Source organism: Triticum aestivum, chromosome 1A (genome assembly GCF_018294505.1).
Source record: "Triticum aestivum cultivar Chinese Spring chromosome 1A, IWGSC CS RefSeq v2.1, whole genome shotgun sequence".
Classification (NCBI taxonomy): domain Eukaryota; kingdom Viridiplantae; phylum Streptophyta; class Magnoliopsida; order Poales; family Poaceae; genus Triticum; species Triticum aestivum.
Window position 1 is genome coordinate 279,438,368 of NC_057794.1, and position 6,833 is coordinate 279,445,200.

The window sequence follows — 6,833 nt, forward strand, 5'->3', positions numbered from 1 at the left end:
GGATATGAGGGGTGCTGGACGGCCCGGGCGTTTGGGGCCGATTTGAGGCACCTGGATGGGTCAGTTTTTTTTGACTCATGAGTGACCGGTCTGACTGCCCAAGCGTTTGAGGATGCTTTGAGGCACCCAACTGTAGATGCTCCAATGTGGACTCTCAAATAGCTCGCATATGTCCGAACATAGCTGTCCGGACACAGTATGCCGTCCGACGCGGTACCCTATCGATCGATGGACCAGTCCGGTTGTCCAAAATCCCGTAAATTGGATGCAAACCAAGGGGGCTTTGCAGGCGTCCGGAGCAGTGCCACGCATGCGTCCGGTACCCCAAACCAACCCAAAAACCTATCATGAGTGAAACGGTTACCGCGCTTTCATGCCGGTCAGCGACACTCCATAGCACTAGCATCGCTTTATGTTGGCCCACACTAGACGCGACTACTCATTGGACCCAGCAATGAAGCAACACATCAGCATAGAGCGTCGCCTGGTCTCCGGGCCTGTTCCAATGCAAAAGACGCATGACCAGACTGGATAAGACGACTTTGTACCGCATTCAAATTGTATCCCGTCCGTCTGCCGACATTAAACAAGTGAGGCGGCCGAAAAACCCACTCCAGCGTTTGCATTAACATAGCCCGCCGCTTGGCCTTGCCGGTAACCACTATTTAAATGTTGCCTCCTCACATGACACGACATGCACCACACCACGTCCGCCATGACCGCGAGCTCTAAAGCGATGTGGGAGAACCTCCTGCCGGAGCTGAAGTAAGAGTTGACCGGAATTGCGGCCGACTGGCAGGGGCGTCACGCGTGACGGATTGAGGCCGGCTTACCGACGAACTTGTCAGAGGTTAGCGACGCAGACCAGACGAAGAAGGCACCGGACGATGAGTCGCCCCCCCGCCCACACAGGCGCATTTCAATGTCGTCATGGTGAAAGAGTAGTCCGCGCCGCCTGTATCGGCGTTCCGACAGGCGCGAGATACACCCTTGAGCTCCTCGATGAGCACCGGCCCACAGAGTGGCAAATCGTCTATGAGCAGGCAAATGACGACGACGTCGTAGCCATGGTCACGGAGGATCCGAACTTCCCGCATGAGTAGCGGACGTTGTACCAATCCATGTATGTCGCTCGTGACATCCGCCGCGAGCAATGGCGAATGTGCGTCCTGCAGGCGGAGAGATAGCCATGTTCGCAGAGCTCAGCGCGGAGGTGAACAAAAGAAAGGCGCAGGCGACAACAGATGTCAGCTCCACGCTCGCCGCCCCGCCCCATCAGTTTGCCCCTCGCCGTAGTGACCACGTGGTCGGCCCCTCCACATCTGAAGCCGTCGGCATGACGGACTCCGGCGAGGTAGAGTACGAGATAAGACGTGGGCATGCCTGGTGTCCCATGTGGGGCGTGCCCACGTCTTATTCTGCCCTTTCAGTGGGGCTCATGGTCGGTAAGCTTGCCGGATATGGGGAAGACAAGATGTGGAACATGGCCGCCGCCACAGCTGGCAAACATTTAGACTAGGTTAAAAAAGTGTCGGCCGCTTTTGTTTGGCGAAAATATGTAGGAAATGTAGTGAATTTAGTCCAGTTTGCATGAAAGTTATCCATTTATTTAAATTCCTTTTGAAATCTGTCCGGACATTTGATATACATGGTCAGATAGCCAGCTGCTGTACCACTGTTCCGCGGACGCGTCCCCGCGGATGGTTTCCGTTTTAGGCCTTCTTTGGTTCATAGGGTAGAAAAATCGTAGGAATAGGAAAGTCATAGGAAATGAGATGACATGTATCTCAAATCCTATGAGTAGGAATAGGAAAGGAGATGCCCTTTGATTCACATCATAGGATTTTTTCCATTGAGTTTAGGCTAATGTTTATTTTCCTATGAAATGTGGAGGATAGAAAGAATTCTTCCATAGGAATAGGATTCCATTACTACAATTCAAAGGGTTGTAAAGGAATTTTTCCTATAAAAATCCTATTATATAAAATTCCTACAAGATTCCTCTAAACCAAAGAAGCCCTTAGGGCATCTCCAACGGCTGTAAAATAGGTGTTGGTAAATTTGCCACCTAGGACATAGTGATGATGTGGCATGTAATAAATATGGAGAGAGAGCAAAGTTGTATGTAGAATAACCAACAACCTTTGCACAAGCTCGAAGGTGAAATAGAAAGCAATCACATTTATTTTCTCATCATCTATTGGATACCCTAGATACAACTCATTGAAGTAGTTGTATGATAGCTTATTGATTGATGACATGAATATTTTATTAATAAGACTAACATACAATCTATTGAAGATGCCTTTAATGATGTGCGTTGTTGATGCCTAAAATTCACAAAAGAACCAGTGTCGCTTCTCTTCCTCCAGCTCGTCGCGACGCGCGAAGTCGCACACGGGCAGACAACCAGGCATCGGATCCGCGTCACGTTATCTGCGCACACTACACGTACAGTAAATGGAGCCCGAATCACGCGAAATAATACTGTAGATAGACAACTCTAAATCATAGAACCAGCAAAGAAAAAACAGAGACGCCGCAGAGCATAGTGGTGCATGGAAAAGATGCGCGACAATGCCAAGTACTTACGCTGCGGTCACAACATACAAGAGGCCAGGAGAACAGTGAACGGTGGTCTCCGGTCCCTACTACTCAGCTAGCTACAGTGTGCATGTCGTCGTACTCTCTTTGGTCTTTTTTTACTTGGCATATTAGATTTGTGTCAAGTTAAACTTTATAAAATTTAACCAAATTTACATTAATAATTATCAACATTTAAATATATATATATTATGAAACTATATTTCATAATGAATCCAACAATGTTGATTAGGCACTATAAATGCTAATATTTTTTTCTATAAGTTAAGTCAAAGTTGAAATACTTTGACTTCGGACAAAACTTATATGCAAAAGGACCGGAGGAAGTATCTCCGGTGGCCAGTCGTCGCTACAGGGAGCGGCCGGGCTGCTGCACTGTGCGTGTGGTCTAAAATGTTGATCACTAAACGGGCCTATGACGTCAAGCGGACCACGAGGAGAAAGAGACGAGTGTAAGATGTGGGCTGTGGGGAGAAGCGGCCCAACTGACAGTGCACCGGGTGGACTCCTGGACTTCCGCAGAGCCTGTCTCCCCACAGTTTGAGGATGATTTGTGAAATTTCAGGTGTGAGGATCGCCGATTGGTCCAGACCGATTTGGTGATTCACGTTAGATAGCTGAAAGTGTCTATACCATATGATTTAGGCATGAACGGATGTTTTGGTGATCCATGTTGGAGGGCCCTAATGGTTTGAGGATGCACCTGGTATTGAAGCGGGGTACATAGTTCCACAAATATACCGGAAAAGCACCCTATAAAAAAGTAGTTAAAATAGGGTATTGATGACAAATGACAAGGGGCTATTTTAGAGAAAGAACTGAAAGAGCACCCCACACATATTTGTTATTTATTAAGAAAACTAGTAGACAACAAAAATTGAAGGACAACATGACAAAAAACAATTTGTGAAAAGTAAAACTACATCAAAAAAATCATATCCACCATCTTATTCCTTCGCTTGCACATTGTCTGCCGAGCATAAAACATACACTGAACAGACAATGAGGGATAGAAACACGGTCATTATATAAGGTTGTGAAGGTATTCGTTAGTTAAAAAGACAAAAACCGGCGAAAACCTTGCAATAATCCAAGTGAAATGGTCATGGCAAAGTGCTATATTTTAGAGCCATCACTCATCGGCGCCACCACGTAGCTCCTTGCTGGTGCAACCCTCCCTTGTCCAAGGCGACATGTCCGATGTGCTTCTAGACATCCCAAAATGTCGTCGATGCCCTCGGTATGGTCTATCTCAACTTGTAGCATCATCGCCGTCGACCCCATGCTAACGACGTCGCTCGACCTCGTCGCGAGCGATTAGCCCATCCACCCCGGCTTGTGACTGTGCCATCGTTCAACGTGCGACATTGTGATATGGGCATGACCCTAGACACGCCGATGTTTTGTCCCGATCTTTTATGATGCAACGAACTCTTCCAAGATCCACCAATAAAATAATACTCTCAATTATGCGATCAATACGCGCAACCTGAAGTCGGGGTAACGACGACCAATGAACAATCCCTCGACACGTGAGAAACCTCCCGTCTAAGTAGACGTAACCAGTGCACAACTCATCGAGAACGACGGAGCTCGAGCCAAATGTAACTTTTATGCAGAATATTCACACAAAATATATAAAGACGGTACCCAAAGAAGGCCGCTTAATAGTCGATACATATATGCTGTCTATAATGTAGAAAAATAGCCTACGTAGAATGGCCGTAGCCAGCCCTTTTTATAGGATCGACCCAACATGCAAGCTAACTTTAATTTGGACTATCTCTCTTTCCTAATTAAACTAAACAAAGCTTATCTAATTAACAAACCGGCAAGATCGATCATCTAAGGACATCTTCAAGGTAGACCCATAAACCTCCTGCAACCGTCTCAACTGCGCTATTCGGATCACAAAAGCCATCCAACGCCGACTTGTATCAGTCCATGGAGTGGTCCGAACGTGATATCTCTCGCAAACCGGAGACAAACATGAGGAGGTTTGCGGAGACTAGACCGATTCCAAGCCTACTTCTGACCGCCCTGCCCCACCAAAAACCCGTCATCCGCCTCTCCCACGCTTTCCTTCCGATGCACACGCCGCTTACCGCGACGCATTCATGCCGGCCCAGAGACGCGGAGGCCGACATTGATGCCGCGATGTGATCGGAGGGACGGAGGGAGGGCGACGTTGACCGATGCGACCTCTTAGCAGTCGCCACTTCAATGCGGATGCAGGTTCCAGAGGAACCAACTCCGGCCGCTGCGCCGCATTGAAGCTGCTGACCGGCCCTTCGCCTGGTCCTTGCCGCGGATATTTAAGTTGTGCGTTGGAGTTGCACACAGATGCACCACCCCTCCCTGAGCACCGCCCCTCCCCTCCACCATCTCCGTGCCCGAGCCCTCCCTCCCCCTCTTTGACCCAAGCTGCGGAATTGCCAAAGTCATGGTGCTCCGCGCCGACAGGCGGAGTAGGCAGAGGCTCCAACTCTTGCGATTCTTGGCACTGCCGAAGACGCTCTCGGGGCATGCCAGCGTCCACGGCGCCTGGCTCCTACGCCAAGGAGGAGATCATCGTCTAGTTTGGTGACGAGGAGGAGCAGGCGCCGCCGCAACAGCCGCAGGAGCCACCGCAACAGCCGCCCCGACTTCTCAAGGAGGCCGCTCCGACGGGTGAAAATTTTGTTCGTTAGATCGAGTTAATGATAGAGCGGTCACTCCGCGACATGGAGCCATCGCCTCCATCGCTGGCGCATATGAGGGAGGAGCCGGCCTCCCTGCCGCGCGACTGCGTCAAGACCGAGCAGGCATCCACGCTCCTGCCAGTGAAGGAGGAGCCGGCCTCGCCCCGGCACAACCGTGGCGTCCAGATTGGACGCCGCGTCAAGAAGGAGATGACTCCGGCCCTGCACCACCGTGGCGTCCAGATCAGACATCGCGTCAAGCAGGAGCCTGCGTTCGACGTGCCATTGTCGCTGCCGCACTGCCTCGCCATTAAGGACCCGCGATCAAGAAGGTGCAGGGCCGCCTCCTCCACTACCTTGGCGGTCCCTCGGGCTCGAGGGCCGTCGTCTCTGAGGCAGAGCGCGCGGCTCGACAGCAGGAGCGGTACGATCGACGTAATGCCAGTCATCGCTCCGCGTTTGCCAAGAGCGACATGGGGCAGGACTGGGCCTTCTACGACCCAGACCTCGCTGCCGGGTGGGCGCTCGACCGCTCTGTGACAACCACGAAGACAACCACCAGGCATCGCCACTGCCTTGATGGTGAGCTCGCCAAGATCGACAAGGAGTGGTCAGTTAGTGACTGCTCCGCCAACACCGGCCGCGGCAATGCCACCGCCAGGGCTCTGAAGGCCATATCAGCATTGGTCACAGCGACACCCCGCACGGCGTCGCAGGAGGCGGAGCGGCTCCTCTACGAGTGGCAGGCGGCCGCTGGACAAGGCTGATGCGGGCCTCCGGTGTCGTATCGCCATTGGAGGGACGACGACGATGGCGACGACAACAATGGCACCTACAGAGATGGCGGTGCAGCAAAGCAGGGCGGCCATGCATACGAGGTGGTCATCCGGTATAGGGTTCTAGTTTTTTAGTTAAATAGTCGAAACATCGACCTTTTTATGTAAATTATATCCGAACTTGAATGAAACCCTTCTGGCTTGATCAAATTTCGTTCGATTGGTTTGAATTGTTTATCAGATGTATGCGGCTACGGTTGGATGGCTGCCTCCTCCATCCGTGTCCGCGGATTAGCCCATCCCCTGTCCATGGAATGGCCCCTCCCCTATCCACATACAGATGCGGGAGAATTTTTGTGGGTTGCCGTTGGAGATGCCCGGAGGATCTTGGACTCCAAAGAGAAAAGGTAAACGTTTGTGGCCGGCTGATACATCTCCAACTTATCTATAAATTTTTATTGTTCCATGATGTTATATTATCATTCTTGAATGTTTTACAATCATTTTATAGCAACTTTATATCATTTTTGGGACTAACCTATTGACATAGTGCCCCGTGCCAGTTGCTGTTTTTTGCTTGTTTTATTACTTCGCAGATTATCCCTATCAAACGGAGTCCAAATGTAGCGAAACTTTTTGGAGATTTTTTTGACCAAAAGATAACTTGGGAGCCAAGGAAGCACCAGAGGGGAGGCCCGTGGGGCCCACAAGACACCAGGGTGCGCCAAGAGGCCCAGGCGCGCCTTGATGGGTTGTGGGGCCCACGGGGGTC